Genomic DNA, 27,500 nt, shown 5'->3' on the forward strand with positions numbered 1-27,500 from the left:
AAGATTGATATTAAATATATTTAACAACAAGTAGTGCTCAAGCATAGACGAAGCAGAATTAGAAATGCAGCTAGGATCCTGGAGGTATCCCTCTGTGCTAGGTGTTAACCCTTCAGTTGCTGGTTTGTGACTAGTAGGTCCCAGGGGATCCCAGGGGAAGGGAGTGGTCCGGAGGTTTGGGACAGCAGCTATTTACCAGATAGTACTAGAGTATTTCAGTATTTTAATAGTCAATGTTATAACTGATAACAGTCAACTGGTAACTATAAGCCTAATATTAGTCCTTGCTATAGTCTGTATTATCAATAGCCTCTGCCCTTCCCTTTCTAAAGCCCTTGCTATCTGGCCTGTCCCTAGGAGATGAGGGTGAAAGACTTCTCACCCTAGTGTCGTCAAGCTTGGCCTTGTTTTGACGAATGAAATATCGGTAGAAATGGCATGAACCGTCCAGGCACGGCGACTCACTCCTGTAATCCCAGCACGTTGGGAGGCCGAAGTGGGTGGATTACGAGGTCAGGAGTTCAAGACCAGCCTGGCCAAGATGATGAAACCCCATCTCTACTAAAAATGAAAAAATTAGCCGGGTGTGGTGGCAGGTGCCTGCAATCCCAGCTACTCGGGAGGCTGAAGCAGGAGAATCACTTGAACCCGGGAGTCAGAGATTGCAGTGAGCAAAGATCGCGCCACTGCACTCCAGCCTGGGCAACAGAGCGAGACTCTGTCTCAAAAAAAGAAAGAAATGACATGTACCACTTCTGAGCAGAAGTTATGAGCTATCTTATGATTTTGCCATATTATCTTTCCTCTGACACAAGAGCAGCATGTCCTAAATAGAGCTACCTCTTCAGCTTTGGTCCCAGAATGAAGATGTGTGGAGCCACAGCTGACACACAACCTGTAATGTTGTGTGCACAATAAATAAACCTTTGTTGTAAGCCACTGAGATTGTTTTCGCTGTTGTTGCAGCATAACATGCTAGCTAAGCAGAGTAATACAACCATGAAATTAGCTATCAATGGGGGTAAGCCAAGACCTTTTTTACAAACATGACCAAAAAAAACAAACTCTGATCAAGGGCATATGGGAGGAATCTGAAGACGCCAGATATGATTGTAGTTTAATAAATGGAACCTAATCAATCCTGTCAGCCATTCTGTACCCTGTTTGGAGAAAGTGTCTGTGAACAAAAGGACTTGCTAGGCCATGGCAGTCCAAAACAAGGCAGTCACAAAGGCTAGCACTACCATTGCCCCTCTAAGCCTCATCTCAGTTAAACCACACTGAGCATTAGGATTTCCTTGTCCATGTTATCTCTGTAGTGGATGGGAATGTCTCAGACTGCCTCAGTTAAGAAATACTTCTTAAGATCATGCTTTCCTCGAATGGTGTGAACCCGGGAGGCGGAGGTTGCAGTGAACCGAGATTGTGCCACTGCACTCCAGCCTGGGCGACAGAGCAAGACTCCGTCTCAAAAAAAAAAAAAAGATCATGCTCTCCTCTATGTTCACCCAGCAAGTGTCTTGACGATAGGAACAGAATTAAGTGATCTGCCACCTAGAGGATTCTAGTTCTTTTGATAATTGTATTTTTCATTGTAGCTAATCAGATTCCTCTATATAAAAGTTTCTGTGAGCTTAGCAAATATAAGACACCCCCCACCTCCAGGAAATGGTTCAACTTTCTGCTTACTATTAAAATTAGGTTTCTGAGTTTGCAAGGTTAAACATCAGTTCTTGTAGCACTGTGTAACGGGACCTGTCTAGACAGCCAGCTGGACTTCCTTAAGCCACACCTTTATCTCATTCTGTGCCTTTGGCCTAAAAGGAAAGCAGCGCTGGCCAGGCGTAGTTGTTCACACCTGTAATCCCAGCACTTTGGGAGGCCAAGACGGGCAGATCACGAGGTCAGGAGTTCGAGACCAGCCTGATCAACATGGTAAAACCCCATCTCTACTAAAAATACAAAAATTAGCTGGGCTTGGTGGCACGTGCCTGTAATCCCAGCTACTCAGGAGGCTGAGGCAGGAGAATCACTTGAACGCAGGAGGCAGAGGTTGCAATGAGCCGAGATCGTACCATTGCACTCCAGCCTAGGTGACAGAGCGAGACTCCGTCTCAAAAAAAAAAAAAAAAAAACAAAAGCAGCACTAAAAGATATAGTTCATGTGCTGCTGGAGTTCAGAAAGGGAGTGCTTACTTCCACTTAGTGTGAAATAGTGGGAGCAGTTCGGGAAAGATTTGCAAGGATGTGACATTTCAACTGGGTCTTGAAAAATGAGTAGAATTAGGGAAGACGTAGGCAGCCACTAAAGCAAATAGAAGAAGCGAGGGATCAGTTGGGGAAGCACAGAGTAAGAGGGAACGGAAGAAGAATCATATGGAAAGATACATTATTATGGTCAAATTAAGGCTCCTGGGCTTTATTTTCTGCTATGGGAAGTGAGTGGTAGAAGTTTTTTGTTTTGCTTTTAAACAAGTTTAACCATCTAATTTATTTGTTTATTTAGGAGACAGAGTTTTGCTCTTGTTGCCCAGGCTGGAGTGCAATGGTGCAATCTCGGTTCACTGCAACCTCCGCCTCTCGAGTTCAAGCGATTCTCCTGTCTCAGCCTCCCGAGTCACTGGGATTACAGACACATGCCACCAGGGCTGGCTAATTTTTGTATTTTTAGTAGAGACGGGGTTTCATCATATTGGTCAGGCTGGTCTGGAACTCCTGACCTCAGGTAATCCACCTGCCTTGGCTTCCCAAAGTGCTAGGATTACAGACGTGAGCCACCGCCTCACCCCTGGCCTAAGTTTAACCATCTTGAAGTATACATTTCAGTGACATTAAGCCTGTTCATGTTGTGCATCCATCAGCAGAATTTGTCATTGCCCCATACTGAAACTCTGTATACATTAAACACTAACGCACTATCCTCTTTTCCCCCAGCCTCTGGTAATCACCATTATAGTTTCACCTTTTGGCCACTATGAATGATGCTTCTGTGGACGTTAGTATACAAATATCTGCTGGAGTCCCTGCTTTCGATTGTTTGGGGTATATACCCAGAAGTGAAGTTGCTGGATTATATGGTAATTCTATGTTTGTTTTTTTGTTTGCTTTTGTGTTTTTTGAGGAGCCACCATACGGTTTTCCATAGCATCATACCATTTTACATTCCCAATGGTAGAAGGTTTTACAAAAGATAGTGACGTGATCAAAACTATGCTTAAAAGCAATCTGGAAAAGAGAGTAAGATGGAACAGAGTAGCAGAATGACCGTGTGGAGACTTTCACAATAGTTTAGGTAAGATACAATGAGGTGAGGGCCTGAACACATCAGCCGCAGTGAGAATGAGGGAAGAGGATACAAATGCTGAGGTGATACTGCCAAGGAAAGATTGTAAGGACTTGACCATTGACTGGCTATTGAGGGTTGGGGAACAAGAAAATTAAGGTTTTTTTGTGTGTTTGTTTGTTTGTTTTGAGACGGAGTCTCACTCTGTCGCCCAGGTTGGAGTGCAGTGGCACAATCTTGGCTCGCTGCAAACTCTGCCTCCTGGATTCACGCCATTCTTCTGTGGCAGCCTCCCTAGTAGCTGGGACTACAGGCGCCCACGACCACGATCGGCTAATTTCTTTGTATTTTTTTAGTAGAGACAGGTTGGGTTTCACTGTGTTAGCCAGGAAGGTCTCAATCTCCTGACCTCGTGATCCACCTGCCTCGGCCTCCCAAAGTGCTGGGATTACAGGCATGAGCCACCATGCCCGGCCAAATTAAGGTGTTTAATATGACTCCCATGTGTCACACTTGAGAGGATGGTAGTCTTCAGATGAAGAGTCAGGATATGGAGAAGTCATGAGTTCGGGTTTGGATATATAGAGTTTGAATTACAAGTGGCACATTGTAAGCTGTGGGGTGGACATTTGTTGTCTTGCCTGCTGAATACCCCTTGCCCTTTCAACTGGTAATGGCACTCTACTTTTTTTTCTTTTGAGACAGAGTTTCACTCTTGTCACCCAGGCTGGAGAGTAGTGGTGTGATCTCGGCTCACTGCAACTTCTGCCTCCCAGGTTCAAGCTATTCTCCTGACTTAGCCTCCCGAGTAGCTGGGATTACAGGTGCCCACCACCACACCCAGCTAATTTGTATTTTTAGTAGAGATGGGGTTTCACCATGTTGGCCAGGCTGGTCTCGAACTCCTGACCTCAGGTGATCTGCCCCTCTGCGTCAGCTTCCCAAAGTGCTGAGATTACAGGCATGAGCCACTGTGCCCAGCATACTTTAAAAAACAACAACAACAAAAAATATTGTAGAATTTATCCTTCTTCCTCTCTATATTGGCTAGGCTGGGAGGGTGTGTGGCCATGAGAATGTGCCTCTCAGATCTCTGACTGGAGAAATTGTAATTTACCAACAGTCCAGCTGCTGAGTTCTGAAATCCATCCTGAGCTTTGAAATCCATTGCCCTTTACTCCAAGGTCTTACTTCCCATACCCTGCTTCTAGCCAACAACTGAGCCCAGCGGGGATTTTAGGACAGGACTGTTCCTGGGATAAGTGATACTCTTCTGATGGATGACTTTGACCCAAGGACTCCTAAGTGGCCTTGCCAAACTTTCCTTAGAACTTTACTGCAGTCTGAGACACTTCCACCTTGAACACCTTCCCTCTGTCCTTCACTCAGGGTTAGGCCTGCATCACTGTGCAATGGCTCTCTCAGTCTTCCCCTTCCATTTCCTCTCACAGGTGTTTTTCATAATAAATTTCTTGCATTTTATTCTGTCTTGGCATTTGATTTCCTGAGAATCTGAACACGTTAATGAGGGGAAAGAGGACAGGATGCATCCTACCATAGCACATCTTCTGTACCCCATTAGCCATAGGAGTAGGAACATGACCCAGTCTGACCGATCAACAATCTCCCCACATCTTGGCCCAGTGCCTCCTCATAGTCTCTCAGGATAATTTGGCTCCCAGGCAATTAGCCACTTGGTCCACCTCAACAACAGACAGCTGACCAAATCTAAGCAAGGTCTCACAGTTCTGTTGCTTGAGGCCAACTAGTTACAAACATGGAGTCTGTGGCTTCTCCTGCAACTTCCACACCCTGATGAAGCACCACCTCACAGGGCGTGGGATTTGGCTTCCTGAGCAGCTGCTGAAGGGGCCAATGAAGGAACCTACTACAGAGGATTTAGCTACCCACAGAGCAAACTGATCAATGGGAGACAGGAAGGAGCTGGCTATAACAATGCACTCTTCCCTTCCTTCCTCTAATGGACTGTTTCAAGATAAAATTTCTCCATACAGCCTGTCTAGAGCGACATTCTGCCTGTCAAGAGACTAGCTACAGTTCATTGTGAAGTAGCCAGCAAACATTTCCTTCCCTTGCTTCTCATCTTATCCCTAATTCTCACTACTCCAGGGCTGTGCCCCTCACGTAAAACTTAAGCACTTAATCCCTCCTTCAGGCTTTGTTTTCTCGGAAATGTTGCTGAAACAGATCACAGATTTTGGAGAGATGGGCACATCACCCCAACTAAGCTAAGCAAAGCCCTCCTAAAGATTTGAAATACAGGAAAGACAGGATTTTTCTTCTGGAGATCTTGAGCTATGTGGAACTGAGGGCAACCATTTTTCTTTCTTCATGGAAAGAGCCTGTCTGAGAACGAAGGCATCACAGAGGAAGGCAGAATTCAGACAGAGTGAGACAGAGCCCTGACATCCTTTGAACACCTAGATACAACTTTCCCCAATATGTGTAACTGTTTGTCATTGCTTTGTCATTCTGAAGACCAGTTTTCCCAATCCATGTCATATAAAACATGGTAACCAATGAGTCCCAAGTTGCCTCCATTCAAAAATTCATCCAGGTGACTAGATTCTTAGGCTCAATTCCAAATTTCTGGGAGGAAGAGCTCTTGTTAGAGCTAACTTTGGCCAAATGTCCACCACTGAATCAAGTAATATTATGGAAAAGGGGACAGGGTCGTGCATAAAAATGGTTTATCCACTGTAACTCTATGAATGAAGGTATGTTGGAGGGTGGGGGATAGAGTAACACTTCTCAGAAAAGTAGGAGTAAAGGATTAGACAGACTAAACAATGTCTGTCCACTTCCTGAGAATAAATAAAGGGAAAGAGGGTAAAGAGGTCAGAGGACAGAGCCTTTATCTAAACCAACACTATCCAACAGAGCTTTCTGCGTAGTAGAAATGCTTTATATCTGTGCTGTTCAATATAGTAGCCACTAGCCACATGTGGCTGTCAAGCATTTGAAAGATGGTTAGTGCAACCAAGAAATTGAATATTTAATTTCATTTTATTTAAATTTAAATAGCTACATGTAGTATCTTAGTTTTTTGCTGCTATAACAAAATACCAAAGACTGGGTAATTTATAAAGAAAGGAAATTTATTTGGCTTATGGTTCTGGAGGCTGGAAAGCCCAAGAGCATGGCATCAGCATTTGCTCGACATCTGGGGAGGGCCTTCTTGCCACACCATAACAGGGCAGAAGATATCATATGGTGAGTAAGTGTGCATGTGAGACAGAGAGAGGGAGTGGGGGCCAAACTTAACCTTTTATCAGGGGTCTTCTCCCTCCATAACTAACCCATTCCCATGCGTTAATCCATTTATGACGGCAGAGCCCTCGTGACCTCATCACCTCTTAAGTGTTCCAACTCTCAACATTGTTAAAATAGCAATTAAATTTCAACATGAGTTTTGGAGGGACATTCAAACTATAGCATGTAGCTAATGACTGCATATTAGACAGCATAGGTCTGGACTATTGGTCTACTTTGGGAAGCAGCATGGAATATTGTCTGTAGCATGTGCTTTCAAGTTAGTCTGAACTGAGTTCGAGTCCCCATTCCATTTAACCTCTCTGAGCTAGAGAGGTGAAAGATGCAAAGAAAGTTGTATGTAATACCACAAAGAGAGAAAGAGACAAAAGATCTGCAAAAGTTCGGCCAGGCACAGTGGCTCAGGCCTGTAATCCCAGCACTTTGGGAAGCCAAAGCAGGCAGATCACAAGGTCAGGAGTTCAAGACCAGCCTGGCCAACGTGGTGAAACCTGATCTCTACTAAAAATACAAAAATTAGCCGGGTGTGGTGGTGGGCGCTTATAGTCCCAGCTACTCGAGAGACAGGCAGGAGAATCGCTTGAACCCGGGAGGCAGAGGTTGCAGTGAACCAAGATTGTACCACTGTACTCCAGCCTGATTGACAAAGCAAGATTGTGTCTCAAAAAAAAAAAAAAAAGATCTGCAAAGGATCAAAGAATCAGTTGGATTTGGCAATTAGAGGACTATGAGTGAATTAAGACAGAGAAGTGTTAAAAGTGTGATTGTTTAAAATCCAGACCAGCTATCCATCTACCTTTTGTACATGGGCTAAATTTCTTTCCTCTGGAGGGGTATCCCAGGCAGGGAGAGAATGGGAATGCAAAAGTTACCTTGTCTCTTAATCCTGTTGGTCACATGGGGAGCGAGAACTCAAAAGTGTGTCCTGAAGATAGAATTCCAAGGTCAAGCCAAAAAAATCAGAATCAGAACCATGGTCAGTCATGGGGTGTGAAGCCAAAGGTGGGGTTGCCTAGTCCGAGGAAGCCACAACCTCAGCTCACCGCAACCTCCACCTGCTGGGTTCAAGCGGTTTTCCTGCCTCAGCCTCCCTAGTAGCTGGGATTACAGGCGTGCGCCACCACACCCAGCTCATTTTTGTATTTTTAGTAGAGATGGGGTTTCACCATGTTGGCCAGGCCAGTCTTGAACTCCTGACCTCAAGTGATCCACCTGCCTTGGCCTCCCAAAGTGCTGGGATTACAGGCGTGAGCCACCGCACCTGGCCCTGCTTCCTTTTTTTTAGAGATACTGAAAGAGGGATAGACTGATGGTTCTCAACTGTTTCTGTCTTCGGACAAGTGGTCTGTAAGAAAAACAAGAAAACAGTGTTTTCCAACAGAATTTATTCTTGCCACTACCCACGGAACAGTAATGAAAGCCTTATATCCAACCTAGCTTACTTCTGTGACCGCCTGGTGCTTCACAAGTCACTATGGGACAGCTAAGTCTCTGTAGGGGGTACAGGTTAAGATTAAGAATGATCCCTGCAAGCACCATAGGGGCATACATGTCAGAAACACGACTTTTCTTCAAGGTCCCTTGCCTTGGCTAGCAGTGTACAAAATAGGGTTAGGCAGGTCTTGAGAAAACGACTGTAAACATTAAGTGTGATCCTCAGTTGTAAGCCTTATACATCCTACTCAGCCATTACCCTGCTCTGTGATCTTGAGCAAGTCACTTAATCAAGTTCAATCTTAATACTTCCACCTTATATGAGGCTGGCATGGTGGCTCACACCTGTAATCCCAGCACTCTGGGGGGCCAAGGTGGGCAGATCACCTGAGGTCACGAGTTCGAGACCAGCCTGGCCAACATGGTGAAACCCCATTTCTACTAAAAATAATTTTTTAAAACATTAGCTGGGCATGGTGGTGCACACCTGTGATCCTAGCTACTTGGGTGGTTGAGGCAGGAGAATCGCTTGAACCTGGGAGACGGAGGTTGCAGTGAGCTGAGATTACACCACTGCACTCCAGCCTGGGTGACAGGGCGACTCCATCTCAAAAAAAAAGAAAAAAAAAATTCCACCTGTTTTTAAAAAAGACATAGGAATAGATTTTTTACATTATTTTAAAATAAATTGTCTTAAGGGGGTAGAGGGAATGGGAGAAATGATAGGTATTATCCTCTGCCTCTCCTTCTTGTCCATCCTGCCTGAGTTTTTGTATTAAATAAGATGGTAAGTGTTAAAATGCTCTGAAAAGTGCAAAACACCATACAAAAGCAAGGGAGTATTATTATCAACATAGTTTTTTAGCTTAGGAGGATGAAGGCAGGGCACAGACTCAGAACCAAACAGCTGGAAGGCAGGAAATCTTAATACCATAGAAGGAAACTTTTTTTGTTCAAATTCTTCCTGGAGTGGCACTTTTTTTTAGAGCAGCCTTGGCACTGAAATCCTCTGAAATGCTGAAGTGGGTCCAGAAAAGTATTAAGGGGGCAGGTAGGGCATTCAGCAGCCAAAAGACACTGGAGAAACACCAGCCCTGGTTCCTCAGTTTCTTTGTGATCCAACAAAAGATACAATCGAAGGAGGAGTCGAATTGTATCAGCGGGTCTCAGATTCAAAGCCAGGTGGGTGTTGGATCCTCTAACAGGCTCTTTAACCAGCCACCACACTATTTTGGGAGCCAGGATGTCAGGGGCACTCTGTAACTAATACTGAACTCAGGTGCCAACAACCTAAAAACCATCCTCTCTACACAGTGTTCAGAAAGAACACTGACCTGGAGAGGACTTTAGAGATAATCTAGTCAGACTGAGGCTCAGAGAGGGACAGGGACTTGCCAAGTTAACACAGTAGAGTCAGGCTTATTGGGCTGCAGAAGCCTACCCAATTTAGCTCAAGTACAAAGGAGTTTCTTGTAAGGACTAGAACTGAAAGGCAGGAAGAAGCATAGAGGTCTAGGACTCACTGGTCTATTCATTCTCTGTCTCCTCGCCACTCCTCATCGCTGGTCTATTCATTCTCTGTCTCCTCGCCACTCCTCTTCGCTGGTCTATTCATTCTCTTATCTCCTCGCCACTCCTCATCGCTGGTCTATTCATTCTCTGTCTCCTCGCCACTCCTCATCGCTGGTCTATTCATTCTCTGTCTCCTCGCCACTCCTCATCGCTGGTCTATTCATTCTCTTATCTCCTCGCCACTCCTCATCGCTGGATAGGATTGCTCCTTCCCCCTCTACCTACAGTCAGGCTTCTGCCTTCTCTTGGTCTCTGCTCCTACTTCTCTGGGCCTGCACCTGGCTTTCCTGGCCAAGATCTACTTGTCTGTGACTTTTTTTTGTTTTGTTTTAGGCAGGGTCTTGCTCTCTCACCCAGGCTGGATGGAGTACAGTGCCACGATCATTGCTCACTGCAACCTCCGCATCCCGGGCTCAAACGATCTACCTGCCTCAGCCTCCCAAGTAGCTGGGACTACAGGCATGTGTCACTATGCCTGGCTAAATTTTTTTTTTTTTTTTTTAAATGGAGTTTCACTCTTACTTCCCAGGCTGGAGTGCAATGGCGTGATCTCAGCTCAGTGCAACCTCCACCTCCCAGGTTCAAGTGATTCTCCTGCCTCCAGCCTCCCGGGTAGCTGAGATAACAGGCGTGTACCACCATGACTGGCTAAGTTTTTGTATTTTTTTTTTTTTTTTTTTTGAGACGGAGTCTTGCTCTGTCACCCAGGCTGGAGTGCAGTGGCCCGATTTCAGCTCACTGCAAGCTCCGCCTCCCGGTTTACGCCATTCTCCTGTCTCAGCCTCCCGAGTAGCTGGGACTACAGGTACCTGCCACCTCGCTTGGCTAGTTTTTTATATTTTTTAGTAGAGACGGGGTTTCACTGTGTTAGCCAGGATGGTCTCAATTTCCTGACCTCGTGATCCGCCCATTTCGGCCTCCCAAAGTGCTGGGATTACAGGCATGAGCCACCACACCTGGCCTTATTTTTTGTATTTTTAGTAGAGACAGGGTTTCACCATGTTGGCCAGACTGGTCTCGAACTCCTGACCTTAGGTGATCCTCCTGTCTCGACCTTCCAAAGTGCTGGGATTACAGGCATAAGCCACCGCGCCCAGCCTAATTTTTGTATTTTTTGTAGAGACAGGGCTTTGCCATGTTGCCCAGGCTGATCGTGAATTCCTGTACTCAAGCGATCCACTTGCATCAGCCTCCCAAAGGATTGGAATTACAGGCATGAGCCACCACACCCGGCTGTCTCTGACTTCTCTACTTCAACTCCCTCTGCCACCTGACAATTTCTTTCCTTTTTTTTTTTTTTTTTTTTGTTTCCTGAGACAGGGTCTCACTCTATCACCCAAGCTGTAGTGCAGTGGCACGGTACAATCTTGGCTCACTGCAACCCTCTGCCTCCCAGGCTCAAATGATCCTCCCACCTCAGCCTCCAAAGTAGCTGAGAATACAGGCATGCACCACCATGCTTGGCTAATTAAAATTTTTTTTTTCCTTTTGTAGAAATGAAATCTCACTGTGTCACCCAGGCTGGTCTTGAGCTCCTGGGCTTAACTGATCCTCCCACCTTGACCTCTCGAAGTGCTGGAGTTTCATGTGTGAGGCACCATGCCTGGCCAACAATGTCTTTCTGTTCCTTGGTTCAATAAAGCCTCGAATCGGCCCATCTTAGATTGTTGTGCTAGGCTGTCTTAGTTCATTTTGTGCTGCTATAACAGAATATCTGAAACTAGGTAATTTATAAAGTATAGAGATACATTTCTTACAGCTCTAAAGCCTGGTAAGTCTAAGGTTGAGGAGTCCACATCTGGCAAGGGCCTTCTTTCTATGTATTCCATGGCAGCAGGTGAAGGGCAAGAGAGCAAGACAGCATGAGAGGGACAGAGAGAAGGGGAGAGAGAAAGAGAGAGAGAAGAAGAAATGGGGTTGAATGCATCATTTTATCAGGAACCCACTCCCTCAATATCGTCATTAATTTATTCATGATGGCAGAGCCCCCATGACCTAATCACCTCCTGAAGGTCCCTCCTCTCAACACTGTTGCACTGGGGATTAACTTTCCAGCACACGAGCCTTGGGGAACACATTCACACAATAGTATACACCATTGGTCCGAGGACAGACAGCAGCGAATATATTAAATAGTGATCCTTGACTCTGGTGCTGGCCCTATCTGCTGAAGTCCAGAGGCTGGAGGGGTCAAGTGGTTTACAGCGTGGCCCCAGCAGGGTTTGTGGTCTGGGCAGCTTTTCCTTAAAGTGAATGTGAGTGAGGCAGAAACTGTACCATCACTAGGACCATGTGATTGGAGCTCAGGATTCCAGATTTCCTGCCCAGAACATTTCCCATGAAATTGTCATTTCTTTATTCAGCAGACATGTCGTAATGCTTGTTAAATGTCATTTATGAATATCTTCTTCCTCCTCCTCTTCTTCCTTCTTGCCCCTAGAAACTTATAATGAAGATAAAGGCAGGAAAATAATTAGAAAACTTGAGCACTTTAGAAGAAGTATAAACAATAACCACTTACTGTAAGTGGTAGCTATTGTTATTGTTTATGCATCTTCTAAAGTGCTCATGTATTCTAATTGTCTTCCTGTCTTTATCTTTATTATATCAGGTATCTGATTGGTACATGTACCAGTTACTGCTGATCACTTTGCATATATTTTCTCACTTAATCTTTACAACTCCCCTGTGATGCCAGCACCACATTTCACACATGTGGAAGGAAACAGGCACAGAGAGTGATTCACAGATAATAAACAGCACAGCAGGACTCTGATGCTAAAGCCTGTCCTGTTAACCACTGTGCAGTCTTCACCATGCTATTAGAGCACAGGGGACCATCTTGGCCTAGGGAGAAGGACAGTTGACGACTGGAGAAAGCAGTAGACTTCCAGGAGGAGGTGACATCTGAGCTCATCATGGGCAAGCTTTCCTTAGTCAAGTGTTGGCAAGGCTCACTGTAAACAGAGGAAGCCACATGTGGGAATAGCAAGATGCCAGCAGAGTACAGGGAAAAGCTAGAGTGGGGATGTGAATGAAGAGGGCCAGGAGCACACTGCATGACCTATGAGTGAGTGCCTCCCTACTTCTGTATCCTCAGTCCCTTTTCTCTGACCCTATTCCTAGCCCTGGCGGAGAATGTGAAGATAAGGCCAGAGGGAACATTGAGAAGGAGGATCTCAACGAAGATGGAAAACTCAACAGAACCTTGGAAATGCAACTGCTATCGCCTGGGCCTTTGTTCCTGGAATGGACTCTTGAGAGTGCATGGTAAAGTCTAAAGTGAAAAATTCAAGAGGAGGGAGCTTTCTTTTACCTGACTTTTGGGTCTTATCTTAGTTGTTACTTCCTTTAGGAAACATTCCTTGGTCTACCAAGCCTGAGACCCTGAGATGCTGCTGCTGCTTTTTTTTTTTTTTTTTTTTTTGAGATGGAGCTTTGCTGTGTCACCAGGCTGGAGTGCAGTGGTGCGATCTTGGCTCACTGCAACCTCCACCTCCCAGTTTCAAGCAGTTCTCCTGCCTCAGCCTCCCGAGTAGCTGGAATTACAGGCACCTGCCACCACACTCGGCTAATTTTTGTATTTTTAGTAGAGACAGGTTTTCACCATGTTGGTCAGGTTAGTCATGAACTCCTGACCTCAAGCAATCCACCTGCCTTGGCCTCCCAAAGTGCTGGGATTACAGGTATAATCACTGCCTGTAATCCACCATGCTCGGTCTTTTTTTTTTTTTTTTTCCAGAGATGGGGTCTTACCCTGTCACCTAGGCTGGAGTGCAGTGACACAATCAGTTTACTGTAGCCTTGAACTCCTGGACTCAAGCAATCCTCTGCCTCGGCCTCCTGAGTAGCTGAAATTACAGATGTGAGCCACCACACTGGTTTGGCGGCTACGTCTTGTTTATCCTTCCACCCGCAGTAGAGCATGTGGCTCAGAGTAGCTGCTCAGTAAAAGACAGATGAATGAATAACAAATAGCCTGCAAGGAGCTTCTGCCAAGTCTTTCAGACCACATCGATTTTCTCTCTGTCTCTGGAGTCCTCCAGACCTCAACACTTGGAATCCTATGCATGTTTGAACCAGAAGAAACCTTAAAAATCACCTAGCTATCTCCTACCATCTCACAGATGGCGTGATTGAGGTGATCACTTATTTGCCAACTGTATTAGTCTGTTCTTGCATTGCTATAAGGACATACCTGAGGCTGGATAATTTATAAAGAAAAGGGAGGCTGGGCACGGTGGCTCATGCCTGTAAATCTCAGCACTTTGGGAGGCTGAGGTGGGCAGATCACTTGAGATCAGGAGTTCGAGACCAGCCTGGGCAACATGGTAAAACCCTGTCCCTACCAAAAATACAAAAATTAGCTGCACATGGTGGTACATGCCTGTAGTCCCAGCTACTTGGGAGGCTAAGGCAGGAGAATCCCTTTAACCCGGGAGGTGGAGGTTGCAGTGAGCTGAGATCACACCACTGCACTCCAGCCTAAGCCTAGGTGACAGAGTGAGACTCTATATCACAAAAGAAAAAAAAAAAAGGGAAAGGAAAGGGGTTTAATTGGCTCACAGTTCCACGGGCTGTGCAGGAAGCATGATACTGGCATCTGCTTGCCTTCTGGGGAAGCCTCAGGAAGCTTCCAATCATGGGTGAAGGCAAAGGGGGAGCCAGAACGTCTTACATGGCAGGAGCAGGAGCAAGACAGAGTGGTCGGATGCTGCCACACACTTTTTTTTTTCCTTTTTTTTTGAGATGGAGTCTTGCTCTGTCACCCAGGCTAGAGTGCAGTGGCGCAATCTCGGCTCACTGCAAGCTCCGCCTCCTGGGTTCATGCCATTCTCCTGCCTCAGCCTCCCAAGTAGCTGGGATTACAGACGCCCACCACCACACCCGGCTAATTTTTTGTATTTTTAGTAGACATGGCGTTTCACTGTGTTAGCCGGGATGGTCTTGAACTCCAACCTTGTGATCCGCCCTCTTAGACCTCCCAAAGTGCTGGGATTACAGGCGTGAGCCACCACGCCCGGCTGGTGCCACACACTTTTAAACAACTGGGTCTCATGAGAACTCACTCACTATAACGAGAAGAGCACCAAGGGGATGGTGCTAACCTATTCGTGAGAAACAACCCCTAGTATAATCATCTCCCACCAGGCCCCACCTCCAACACTGGGGATTACAAATTTGACATGAGATTTAGGTGGGAACACAGATCCAAACCATATCACCAGCAATCTTAGTTTTTTATCTCCAGCCACAGTTTCTCCTCCGAACTCCACAATGAATCAGCTGCCTACACGGCGCTCATCTGGGATGTCCCACAGTATGTGCATCTAAACACATCCAGAATCAGCATCTCCCCTGAGGCCTAGGCATCCTTCAGCCTTCCCTGTCTTGGTGAAGAACATCACCACCCAACCAGTTGTAGCAACCACCTACCTCCTATAGCCTCCCACTACCAATAAAACAGCAAGCCCAGCAGTGTCTACTACCTAAATCACAAAATCTCTCCAATTTCCCTCTGCCTCCCTAGCCCAAATCCCCATAGCTCTCAATGGACCCCTGCAAAAGTCTCATTAGTTTCCCCAAATCTGCTCTTTCTTTGTACTAATCCATGCTCCTCATTGCAGCTGGAGTGACATTTAAAAAATGCTACTTTCTTCTTTAACTCCTTTGCTGAAAGATTTCCAATATCTCTCCACTTAAAAAATATATATTAAGCTATTGGCCAGGCACGGTGGCTCACTCCTATAATCCCAGCATTTTGAGAGGCTGAGGCGGGCAGATCAGGATTCAAGACTAGCCTGACCAATATGGTGAAACCCCATCTCCACAAAAAATACAAAAATTAGCCAGGCATGGTGGCACATGCCTGTAATCCCAGCTACCCAGCAGGCTGAGGCAGAAGAATTGCTTGAACCTGGGAGGTGGAGGTTGCAGTGAGCTGAGATCACACCACTGCCTCCTGGGCAAGAGTGAGACTCCATCTCAAAAAAAAAAATAAATAAATAAATATATATATATATATAAAATAACACTTATGGAAAATAACTTATGTTCTAAGGCCTGTTCTAAGAACTTTACACGTATTAACTCATTTAATCCTCACAACTCTAAATATTCCCATTATACAGACAAGGAAACAGAAACTCAGAGAAGCAACTTCAGGGCCTTTGCGTAAGCTCTTACCCACCCTTGGCCTGTTGACCTGGCTGACTGCTATTCAGACTTCAGATGGGACGCCTTGGGGAGCATTCAAAGATCTCCCTCTCTAGGTCAGGCCCTCGCATAGCATCTAGCCCAGTTTTTATTATATAATTATTTAGGGGGTCATTTGGTTCACGTCTGTCACCCCCATAGGCTTTAAATTCCATGTTTTGCTCATAATTATATCTTGAATATTCAACATATAATAAATACTTAATATTTGTTGAATGAATCAATAAAAAGCATTTTCAGTAGGAGAGGGGATGTGGTCAGATTTGCTTTAGAAGGATTTCTCTTGTGTAAAAGTTTGAAGGTGGGGAGACCAAGTCACCAATAGCAGCTGAATTCAGGAATGACAGGAAGGCAGGCTGGACTAGAGGAGAGGCAAGAGGGATGGAGAGAAGTGAGTGAACCCAGGAAGTATTTAGGAAGCATAGTGGATGGCACTGATAAGTGGACAGAAGTGAGGAAGAGGGACTCCAAGTTTCTGAGAGCACTTTGAACTGGAGTGAAGAAGCATCTGCAAAAGAGGCAGGTTGGGTTGGCAGAGCAGGCTGTCCTAGACCCAAGCAACTGAAACATGGAAAAGCTCTCAAAAAAATCTTTGCACCCAAGCTCCTTAGCTTGGTCCTGGTGTACTTTATTCAGCCGCATCTGTGGTCTACCCCCAAACTCAGAGCACATAGATCACTGCTCCTCCCCTAAGCCCCACCTGTCATCCAGTCCACCTTAGTAAGTGCCACCCCACTACTCTCTCTCCACAAGATGCAGCTTGGAGGACGTCTCCTCTGGGATCCCTCCTCACTGCCCCACCCTTTCACGGGGTGAATGAGTCCTCTGTAGCTATCAGGATTTGCTGTATCAGGAGTGTTCCTCTGCTGTCACCTCTGATGACCATTTTCCTCAATTCAGAATCCCCAGCACCTGCAAAAGGCCTGGATCGAGGTAAACCTCAAAAACGTTTGTTTTACTGAATTTTCCCAAAGACTTGGCTTTATTACATTAAGAACTGAGGCAAGGAATGTGGCAGTAAATCCTGGTGCCACCACTTAGAGATTAGATAAGTCACTTTTTTCAAGCCTCAGTTTCCGTCCATCAAATGGAGATAAGAATACAGTGGACCTACCTCGAAGAGTTGTTTTGAGGGGAAAATGAAATATGCTAGGTTAAGTGTTTAACACAATGCCTGGAACATGGTTAGTTCCCTCAAAAAATTAGCTCTTATTTATTTATGTATTTTTAAATTCTCGCCTTGATACTCAGAAGGGGCATGAGCAGGAACAGAGGATTGCAGTTCTTAGGATGGCCACGCGAGGGAAGTGGTGAGCAGCCTCCAGGAGGACTTCGGATCTGCTGTGCCAAGGCACCTGCTGAGGACCCAGATGGCCCGCCTGGGGTTTCCGGGGCTTCCCGGCCCCTGAACATGTGGTCGCAGGCCAGAGCGCCGCGGGAGAAGCCTCTGCCAGGTGCTCGGTCTCGACTATCACAGCCCCAGCCATCCCTCCCGTCCCCGTCTTGGCTTGGAGGGGCTGGAGGGCAGGAGGGGACAGAGTGGGGGGCAACCAGGATATATCCCCTCCTTTTTGTCATTTGTCTTTCAAACTGGTTTATGGTTATTTCTTCTGTATAGAAGTCTTGTAGTCAAACATTTCCATGTTTTCTTTCATGGCTTCTAGGTTTCATCATGCTTAGAAAGTCTTTTCCATCTCCAAGATTATTAAAATATTCACTCGTCTTTTTTCTGATACATTATAGTGTTAAATATGTGCTCCACCTGGAATTTATTTCAGTGTAGAAAAAGGGCACAGCTTTTTGTAATTTCCCCAAAAGACTTGCTGGTTATTCCACCCATTTGATCTCCCCCCTCCAACCTCCTACCAACATCCCCCAGCCCCCGCCATTTGTCTGAAGTGCTGTCTTTTATTCATGCATTCATTTAGAGACAAGGTCTTGCTCTGTTGCCCAGGCTGGAGTGTAGTGGTGTGATCACAGCTCACTGCAGCCTTGACCTCCCAGGCTCAGGTAATCCTCCCACTTCAGCCTCCCTGGTACCTGGGACTACAGGTGTGTGCAACCATGCCCAGATAATTTTTTTTTTTTTTTTTTTTTTTGATACAGAGTCTAACTCTGTCGCCAGGCTGGAGTGCAGTTTTGTGATCTCAGCTCACTGCAACCTCCACCTCTTGAGTTCAAGCGATTGTCCTGCCTCAGTCTCCCAAGTAGCTGGGACTACAGGTGCACGCCACCACGCCCAGCTAATTTTTGTCTTTTTAGTAGAGACAGGATTTCACCATGTTGGCTAGGATGGTCTCAATCTCTTGACCTCATGATCCACCTGCCTCAGTCTCCCAAAGTGCTAGGATTACAGGCGTGAGCCACTGCCCCCGGCCACAATTTTTGTATTTTTTATAGAGACAAAGTTTTGCCATGTTGCCCAAGCTAGTCTCAAGCAATCTGCCCACCTCGACCTCCCAAAGTGTTGAGATTACTGGCATGAGCCACTGTGCCGGGCCTGAAGTGCTATCTTTATTATACATTGAATTCCCTTGCGGGGCTAGATCCATTTTCGTACTCCATTTTGTTCCACAGATTGGTGTAGTCCTGCTTCAATACCGTACTGCTTCAAACACATTGACTTTAGAGTATGTTTTAGTAATGGGTGAGACAAATCCCTTTTCATTACTTTTCTTCCTGGACTTTTTATTCCTGTATGTTTATTCTTCTATATACACTTAAGAATCAACCCCCTCTCCACCCACCTCCCATCCAATCCTTCTGGTAACCAATATAGAACTTTGAAGATACTGAAATTATATGCAAAATGTACATTGCACATCTCCAGAGAGATAGTGCAAAGTTTTCATCAGATGTGCAAAGGGAGCCCCTGGTTTACCTGTCTCTGAAAGGGGCCAGGGAGGAGCACACAGGAAGCCTGATTCCTCTCTGTGCTCCCACTCCTCACCTCCACCCTCATTCCAGGTCCTACCCTGGCCTCCATCCTGCCTCCCCTAATCTAGTCCCCCTTGCTGCACCAGAGCAACCATTCCACCACCCAGGCCCTAGTTCCAGGCCTAGGCTTAAGGTAGAATAGCTGATAACAAAGCTTTAATTAATATGTAAATATAATCAGGAGCCCCAGCTCCACCTCTGACCAGCTATGGAACCCACTTTGAGGCTTTTCACATTGTAGGGCCTCAGTTTATGCTTCTCACAGACCAGGTGAGAAAGGAAGGCATAGGATGACTATGCCTCCTAGCAATCACCAGCAGGATCCTTTAATCCCAATAATTTTCCTTTTTCTCCCCACCTTCCCACTCCCCATTTACTTTTTTTTTTTTTTTTTGAGACAGAGTTCCCCCGTCACTCAGGCTGAGTGCAGTGGTGCGACCTTGGCTCACTGCAACCCTCTGCTTCCGGGGTTCAAGTGATTCTTGTACCTTAGCCTCCCGAGTAGCTGGGACTATAGGCGTGTGCCACCACACCTGGCTAATTTTTGTGTTTTTAGTAGAGATGGGGTTTCACCATATTGGCCAGGTTGATCTCGAACTCCTGGCCTCAAGTGATCCGCCCACCTTGGCCTCCCAAAACACTGGTACAGGCGTGAGCCACCGCACCCAGCCCCCATTTACATTTTAATTCATGCCCTCAGCATGGAGACTACTGGTTTTACATACCTCCAGCAAATATTAATTATTCTGTCCTCTCTGTCAATGAGTGGAATTCAAAACACTGGAGCCCAAGAGTAGAACTGACCAGTCCTAAGCAAGGTTAAGTAGACAAGTTGAGGTAGGCATGACCCTAGGAAAGACTTTACACAGTATCCTCCTGGGCTTCAGAACCCAGGACTCCAGGAGTCCATTTGGAAGTTTATATAGGCAGATGCCAGGCCCTAGAACAGAGTTTCTCAACCTCAGAAACCTGCTGACATTTTGGGCCTGACAATTCTCTGGCGCGGAGGCTGTCCTGTGTGTTGAAAGCATGTAGCAGCATCCCTGATCTATTCTCATGAGACGTCAGTAGCAACCTCCTCGTTGGGAAAATCAAAAATGTCTCCAGACATGGTCCAGTGTTCCCTGGGGGGCAAAATCGCACCAAGTTTAAAACCATTGCTCTAGAAGTAGAGAGCGCAGGGGAAGCTCAGGTTAACTTGGGCTTCAGGGCCGGCCACTCTACTTCCTTCTGTCTGAAAGGGACATTATAAAGTCTTTCTCTTCATACCAGGCACTGGGCAAGTCTTTTCTCCTCTCTGAGCTTCAGTTTTTCCATCTGTAAAATGGACTTGACGTTTGTAAGTCGTTTCTTCTTCTCTTACCATCTGACGTTCCTGGAACTGGTTCAGGGTAGGGCAGGGGGCGCCGTGGTGCCTGTGAGGTCCTGGGAGGTGCCCCAAAGGAAAGGAAGGATGAGAAAGAACAGATGGGGTGATGGTGGAGAGGGAAGGCCGGGCAGGAGGCAGGAGCGTCCTAGGGACACGGAGAGGCCTGAGGCTTCCCCAGACCCTGCTTCTTGGAGGCCGCATTAATGTAGATCTCCCTCAACCCGGCAAGCCAAACTCCCCGGATTCCCCTAGGCCCCGCCCACCACCGAGGCCCGGCCCCGTTGGCCCCGCCCACCAACGCGGCTCCGCCCCCAGCAGGCCCCGCCTCCCCTTCGCCTCCCGCCAGCCCGAGCTTGGGCTTTGCACCCGGCGGCGACTGAAAACGGTGACTGCTGCGGAGCCGGCAGCGCAGGCGGGCGGAGCGGAGCTGCCCCCGTGGTGGCGGGCGATGCCCCCGTGAGCCTCCCTCGCCGCCCCTCCCCGCCCCGCGTGCCTACCCACACGGAGTCCGCGCCCGCCTGGGGCCGGGCCGCGCCTACTGCCGGGTCCGCGGGGCGGGGTCCCGGGGCAGCACCTGCCCCGCCTTGCGGAGCCGCCTCGGCCTGCGGAGCCCCCCTCCCTATCTGGACCCCGGCCCCACCTCCAGGTAAGTCAGCAGGCCTTGCTCGCCTGGGAGTGGACGTGGGGAGGGGGTTGCAGAGGTCTGGAGGACCACGGGGGGAGGGGGGCTCTGGCCATGAAGCGCAACGTAGGGATGTGAGTGTGCCGGGGCGGGGGTGGGGGGATGAACACAGAGTGTGAGAGGGCTCTGGGGAGGGGGCTAAGGGATGAGAGAGGAACGTGGGGTGTTTGGGGAAGCCTGGAAAATGGGGAAGAGGGGCTAGAGTCTTGAGTTCTTTGCTGATGCTCAGAGCTCCTGGGGCCCTGGTCTTCAACAGCATTGCCTGGCATGGCATTTTTGGAAAGTGCTTAAAATCCCTCCTGGAAAGGGAGCTGGAAGGCAGCCTGCCTTTCTCCCTTCTGCCTGTGCCCTGGTTGAGAAGCAGCCACTTTTTCCTCCCAACGTGACACCGTTGTGGTGCCCAGAGGACCCCCTCCGCCCCATAAGAGGAAAGGAGTGCTGCTGACTCCAGCCCTGGGGTGGGAAGAGGGGTCTTTGGGAAGCTGAGAAAGCAGTTGGTCAGCAGCATGGTGCAGAGCCCAGGGTTCAGGGAGGCTTGGCAAAACCCTTGATGGCCAACTTGGGCATGCTCTCATTCATAGGGAGGAGCTCTTCCCTGACTGGCCACCTGGGTATTTGGACCCCATGTCCGCATTACCTCTGGACAACTCAGCCCTGAGGAGTGGGTTTCTTCAGTGTCCTGGTCCTGAAGGCTCAGGAAGGATCCTGGAATAGGGTGGGCAGTGGCATACCAAGGCTGGAGAACAGGGGGCATTGGCTGGCACTGCCACCTAGGGCCTGTTTGAATGTGGCCCTTCAGGGCTTGGATGCCTGGGTGAATATCAGTGTCCAACCCTAGCCCCAGGGGTGTTATCAGGATGTAGGGAAGAAGGCTGCTGCCCCTTTGGTCCTGTCCTCTATCCATGATGACTTCTTAAGTCTGGGTTCCTTGGGTTTGGGGCCTGAAGTCATGGGAGGAGGATTGGTCCTGGTCAACAAGGGGTTAATCAGCCATCTCCCCGCCATGCCCCCCCCCGCCCCCACCCCCAATAGTTGCTGCTAGTCACCAATTAGTCTGTAATCAGGCAGCTGCCAACTGTCCCTGGGGGCATGTGGGTAGTCTAATGGAGCATTCTTGGTTCGGGGGCAGGATGGGTGGGTTGGCAGGGGTGTGCTGGGGAGGTGGCCCATGCAACCTGTGCTTAAACCAAGCACTATGCCCTTTGGTGTTTGTTTAGGGCCCACAGACCCCTTCCCTGCCTTCTGTTCCCGATTGCCTTGCTTAGGGACTTCCAGCCCTGGGGTTCTACACTTAGCCGACCCTTTGCAGGGTGTGAAGCCCAGAGTTGGTTAAACTTGGCTTCAAACCCAAGCTCTGCCACTTTCTGGCTGTGTGATATTGAGGAAATCACTTCCCCTCTCTGAGACTCTCAGTAAAACAAACCCAGCTGCTATGTGGGTAGCAGGAAGGAGTGAGTGAAATGGTGGATTTGAGCTGCGCAGCACAGTGCCTGGCACTCAGGAGGGCTCAGCAGCTAACTGCTGAACTCATTAACAACCCCTGTGCCAAGTACTTGCTGGGGTGGGCGTGCAGGAGCCAGGTGCTGAGGACCCAGCAGGGACCACAGTCCCTTCTCACCAGGGCATGTGGTCTGTGTTACTGTCTTAACTATTCTCTCTCCCTCCCTCGTTGCTCAACGACGCTTCTGGTCTCTGGACTTTAATTGGATTTTACTGCGCAGAACCCAGGCCCAAAGCTGCTACTCTCTGGGCTGCCCAACTTCCTGCCCAGGTGCTGAGCTCTGTGGGGTCTGTCAGGGGTCTGGGTGATGTCTGCAGCTGTAGTAGCAGCTGGCCCTTTAAGGAGGGAAGAAAACAATTATCTGGCCTGGGCATTGCATCAGCTGGAGCCTGGAGGGTCCCTGGGGAGGGGGGAGCAGGCTGGTGGTTGATTTCATTAGTGCCATGTGAGAACTCTCACTTGACTCTGCCCCACTCCCCAGCCACAAACTTCTCCCCCAGGCAACAGCTGCCTCAGTGCCTCCTCCCGCACCAGGGGCACAACCTTGGAGAGCTCTCTGTGTGTACCCCCCAGTCAATGTCATGGGCCCCAGCAGAGGAGGGAAGTGTCTCTCACATTGGCCTTTTGCTGACTGTGGCACTGTCTCTCCTGTTAGCAATCTGCTGACTTGGGGTGCAGGGTGCGTCTCCTGTACTGGCATTTTGCTGACGATGGGGGTGTTTCTCCCACACTGGCATTTTGTTGACCCAGGGGAGGAGTGACTTCTACACTGTCCTCTCACTGACAGTGGGGCTGTCTCCTACACTGGTATATCGCTGACCTCACAGAAGAGCTTTACCAGATGGGGTGTGTGTGAACTGAAGGCGGAGGTTAGAAACAAGCGCTCTCTGGTTGGAGGTGAGCTTGCTAGGAATGGTGAGTCACAGGGGTTGTGTGGTTTGGGGCAGAGAAGAGACTAGGCACTTGGGCCTCAGACAGACAGGATTCCAATCTAATGCCTTCTGCTTCCAACCTGTTACCACTTCAGGCAGGTGGCCTCAACTACCAAGTCTCAGTCTCCTCTGGAAAATAGGAATAATTTATACCCATACTGCTCCACCCCATCTGGAATGTGGTTAGGGAATTAAATGTAGTAACCAGATGTATAGTACCTAGTCCAGGGCTGGCAGAGGGAGGGTGCATACTGTATGATGGTTCTCTTCCCTTTGCAACTTTGGGCTCTTCATAGCTTGAGCTCAAGAAGCCTGGACAAGAAAAGGAGGGTCCAAGAGGAGTGAAGAAAAAAGGAGAAAGAATGCCTGGCCCTCTTGCCTCTGTGGCAGAAGGATGCATTCAGTCCACCAGGTACCTCTGATGTATCAGGCTCTGTGAGCCAGGCGGCCCTCACGGAGCTGACATTCTAGTGGGGACATGACCCAGAGCAGGTAATTACACATGGCACGTGTGTAGAAAGGAGGGACTCAGGGGAGCTCTGGAACCTATCACTGAAGTTGCTCTCCTGCCCTCTATAATCTGGAAAAGGTTCCTGGAGGTGGCGACATCTTAGCTGAGTCATGAATGGTGCCAAGGAGTTGTAGAGGAAAAGAAGAGGGGATGAGGAAGGGGAACTGTGTGTCTGAGGCCCTGGTGATGGTGAGAACAGGCTTGGTGTGGTGGAGGGGGGCAGTGTGGGCAGGCCCAGGACAGCCCGGCCTGATTTCCTAGTCTAGCAGGATACTAAAGACTTGGGAATTTATCCTGAAGCTAATGACAACCCCTAAAGGGTTTTAAGCAGAAAGGCAAAAGCAGATTTCCCTAGAATGTTAGGGTCTATGGTCCTCAGGCAGAGCCTTCTTGGGAGTGACTTTTTGCCCTCTCCTACCCTTTTCCCTGTGCAGCGGCCTCGGTCCCAGGGAATAGGTTGTTTATGTGGCTGGCCCCAGGAGGGAGGGTGGCCAGTCCCAGTCCCTCCAGCTCCCTCTCTGTGGTCTAAGCTTCACCGCGGCCTTGCTGACGAAGCTCAGCCCTTGGGGCCAGGTTCTCCCAACCTCCCTGGGGAGCCAGAGGGCAAGAGGCAGGGTTTTGCACCAGGCTGCTCTGTGCTCACATCCCTGCTCTGCAGTTCCTGAGCTGGGTAATCTCTGGCAAGGCATACCCATCTCTGAACTTCTGTGTCCTCAACTATAAAATGGAGTTGATGTTATCTCTAGGAAAAGGATAAAGTGAAATTTCACGTGGAAATCATAAACCCTATCTCAATGTCAGTTGACATTTTTACTCTGTTGTGTGGGAGCTGACATCAACTCTGGGCCAGGCCCAGGGCTGGCTGGGGGTGGGAGCAGGGCTGGTTTCAAGAGTCTATGGTCACGCAGGGCCCAGTGCCTAGAAGGACCCTACACTTAATGTTCTGCTGACACCATCTTAAAATTCTTAGTAACTTTGAACAAGGGGTCCTGCATTTTCATTTAGCACTGGGTTCTGCATATTATATAGCTCCACAAATCGGGTAGGGGTAGGAAGAGGCAGGGAGAGACATGGACCTGCAAACAGTTCCCAAAGGTGAGGTGGAGGGCATGACTAACTGTCCCAAGGTGGGTGGGATGTTAATAAGAATAACACTTATTTAGTGCTTACTGTGTGCTAGTTCTCTGCCCATCACTTTACATCCTCATCTTTAAACAGTCCTATGAAGTAGGTACTATTCTCTGTGGTATAGATAAGGAAACTGAGGTGATCTGATCAAAGTCACACAGCTGTCAAGTGGCAGAGCTGGGATTCAAAACCAGGTTGTCCAACTGTACAGCAATGCGTACACCAGGGAAGTCACCTAGGAGGAGCGACCACCTGCCCTGGGTTTGGAGGATAACTTAGAGTTTGCCCAAGGGGAAGAAGTGTGCTGGGGAAGGGAGGGCTCTCTCAGCTGGAAAGTGTCCAGGCTAAGGGCATGATGCTTGGCCAGGAGAGGGGGAGCCAAAGCCTGGTGCCTTCTGGGGTTGACAGAAGGTAACCTTTGCATTTCATGGTCCTGATTTGCCAAGCTCAGAGCCCCTTGTCACTCTGCCCCTAGGTCCTGATGCTACCATGGCTCCTCAAGTTGCCCCAACCCCTCTTCCCACTGTTTTGCCCCCTCCCTCCCTACTTCCCGGGTAATCTCGTTTACTCTCTTGACTTTAATGATTTCTGGGTTCAAGATCTGCAGGTCTGGCTGGGTGCGGTGGCTCACACCTCCTCAAAGTGCTGGTAATCCAGCATTTTGAGAGGCTGAGATGGGCGGATCACTTGAGCCCAGGAGTTCAAGACCAGCCTGGGCAACGTGGAGAAACCCTATCTCTACAAAAAAATACAAAAATTAGCTGGGCATGGTGGCACGTGCCTGTAGTCCCAGCTACTTGGGGGGCTGAGGTGGGAGGATCACTTGAGCCTGGGAGGTTGAAGCTATAGTGAGCCATGTTCATGCCACTGCACTCCAGCAGCTTGGGTAACAAAGTGAGACCCTGTCTCAAAAAAAATAAAAAATTAAAAAAAGAAGCCCCAACAATCTGCAAGTGTGATTGCTTCCTGGCCCACACTTAGATGTCTCACAATCAGCTTCAGCTCAGATCCAGACCCAGCTCCCAACTCTCATACCTGCATCTGCTCTGCCTTTAGGGTCCCCGGTTCATCTGTGGCATCACCATCCACCCACCTGGTCAAGCCGGAAAGCTGGAAGTTCTCCTGGATACGCCCCTCTTCCCGTCCCACACCCCCATAACCAGTCCTCAGCAAGCCCTGTTAGTCCTGAATCTCTGCCTTGAGTCCGTGGACCCTCTTGCTGCCCACCGCCCCCTCCAGGCCACCATCGGCTCTCACCTGGGCCACTGTGACAGCTTCCTACCTGGTCTCCTGACATTTGTTCTTGCCCCGCTTTCTTTCATGGTCTTCTTAGGATAAACGTTGGATTGTGTCATTTCCCTGCTTAGGACCCTTCCAAGCCTTCTTGGAATGACAGCCAGACGCACTGACGCAGTCTCCGAGGCCCTGTGGGATCTGGTCCTTGCCTACCTTTTTGTGTCTTCTTCCACCACTCTCCCTCAGCTGCAGGACTTCCACACGTGTTGTCCCCAATCCTGGAATGCACGCCCCCTCTCAGGGCCCTGCTAACTCCTACTTATCCTTCAGATAGATACCAGCTCAAACGTCATTTCCGCAGGGAAGCCTAAAAACCAGACAGTAAACAGCACCCTGCTCCAGAGGACCTTATACTTCATAACGTTCGGCACACTCGAATCGCTTTTCCGTCATGTCTCTTTCATGCTAGACTGTGAACTCTGTGGGCTCAGGAATCCTGTTTTGTCTCACCCTGGCACATAGTAGGTACACAGTGAGCTGGTGGGTGAATAAAGGGACTAGATGAGGAGTGCTGCAGCCTCCTAACTGGTCCCTGCCTCCAGGCCTGCCTTTTCTAGCCCTTTCTCCATGCAGCCCCAGAACAGTCTTTCTAAAACACAGAACTGACCCTGTCACCCCCTGCTACTTAAAATACTTCAATAGCTCCCCGTCACTGACAGGAAAAGGCCTCGGCTTCTTATGGTATTCAAAGTCGTTTATGATGTGCGCCCAACTGCCTGTCTTCCCTGCTTCCTGGCCACACTTTGAACTCCAGTCCCTCTAACACGCCAGGCTGTTTTGGGTCTCTGTGCATCTGCACTTGCTGTTCCCTTTGCTTGTAATGCCTCCCCACCCCTACTTTGTCTCCATGGAGAACGTCCTTAATTCTTCAAAATCGGCTCAGCTGCTACCTTCGCCGTGAAGCCTGCGAGCACTTCCGCTCCTCCCTGGGCAGAGTTAGCCCACCCTCCCTTGGCCACATCTCTGCGAAGTCTACATCTCTTACTCGTTGTCTCCCACTGCACTGGGCTCCTCCATCGTAGGCACAGTGATTATTTTTTCAGGATTGTTCATCTGCGTACCTCCAGCTCCTAGCTTCTCTCTTGTCTTAATTAGGTCTTTGCTTATATACAGAAACCCACTCAAACCAGCTTCAGTAATAAAGAAGGGCTTATTACAAGGATAGAAGGGATTCCCGGGAACTAAGGGGAAGGAAAAACGTTAGCTTGAGGAAGGCGGGACCTGGAGGGCCACGGGAACTTGAAGCAGCCATTCTCTGCACCCTGCTGGCCGTCTTTGCCTTTCTGTCTCCACAGGCTGGATATCTCTGCCTTTTCAGGCACCAAGCCACCTATAGTTCCTGTAT

At 48.4% G+C, this 27,500-nt stretch overlaps 1 protein-coding gene across 8 annotated transcripts in view; it reads left to right on the forward strand.

The window, feature by feature from the left end:
• Positions 1-27,500, forward strand: part of RIMS3 (regulating synaptic membrane exocytosis 3) — a 69,350-nt gene that overhangs the window by 2,707 nt on the left and 39,143 nt on the right. For 5 of the 8 annotated variants that reach the window (XM_033226927.1, XM_033226926.1, XM_033226924.1 and 2 more), the window contains exons 2-4: positions 2,935-3,077; positions 12,710-12,853; positions 17,051-17,253. The gene's annotated coding sequence lies outside the window, so the exon portion shown is untranslated. Of the gene's footprint in view, positions 1-2,934; positions 3,078-12,709; positions 12,854-16,552; positions 16,733-17,050; positions 17,254-20,422; positions 20,752-27,500 lie in introns of those variants that run through there. The other 3 variants (XM_033226925.1, XM_033226930.1, XM_033226929.1) reach the window with 3 other exon arrangements.

The sequence above is a fragment of the Trachypithecus francoisi genome, unplaced genomic scaffold (assembly GCF_009764315.1).
Source record: "Trachypithecus francoisi isolate TF-2019V2 unplaced genomic scaffold, Tfra_2.0 Lachesis_group12, whole genome shotgun sequence".
Classification (NCBI taxonomy): domain Eukaryota; kingdom Metazoa; phylum Chordata; class Mammalia; order Primates; family Cercopithecidae; genus Trachypithecus; species Trachypithecus francoisi.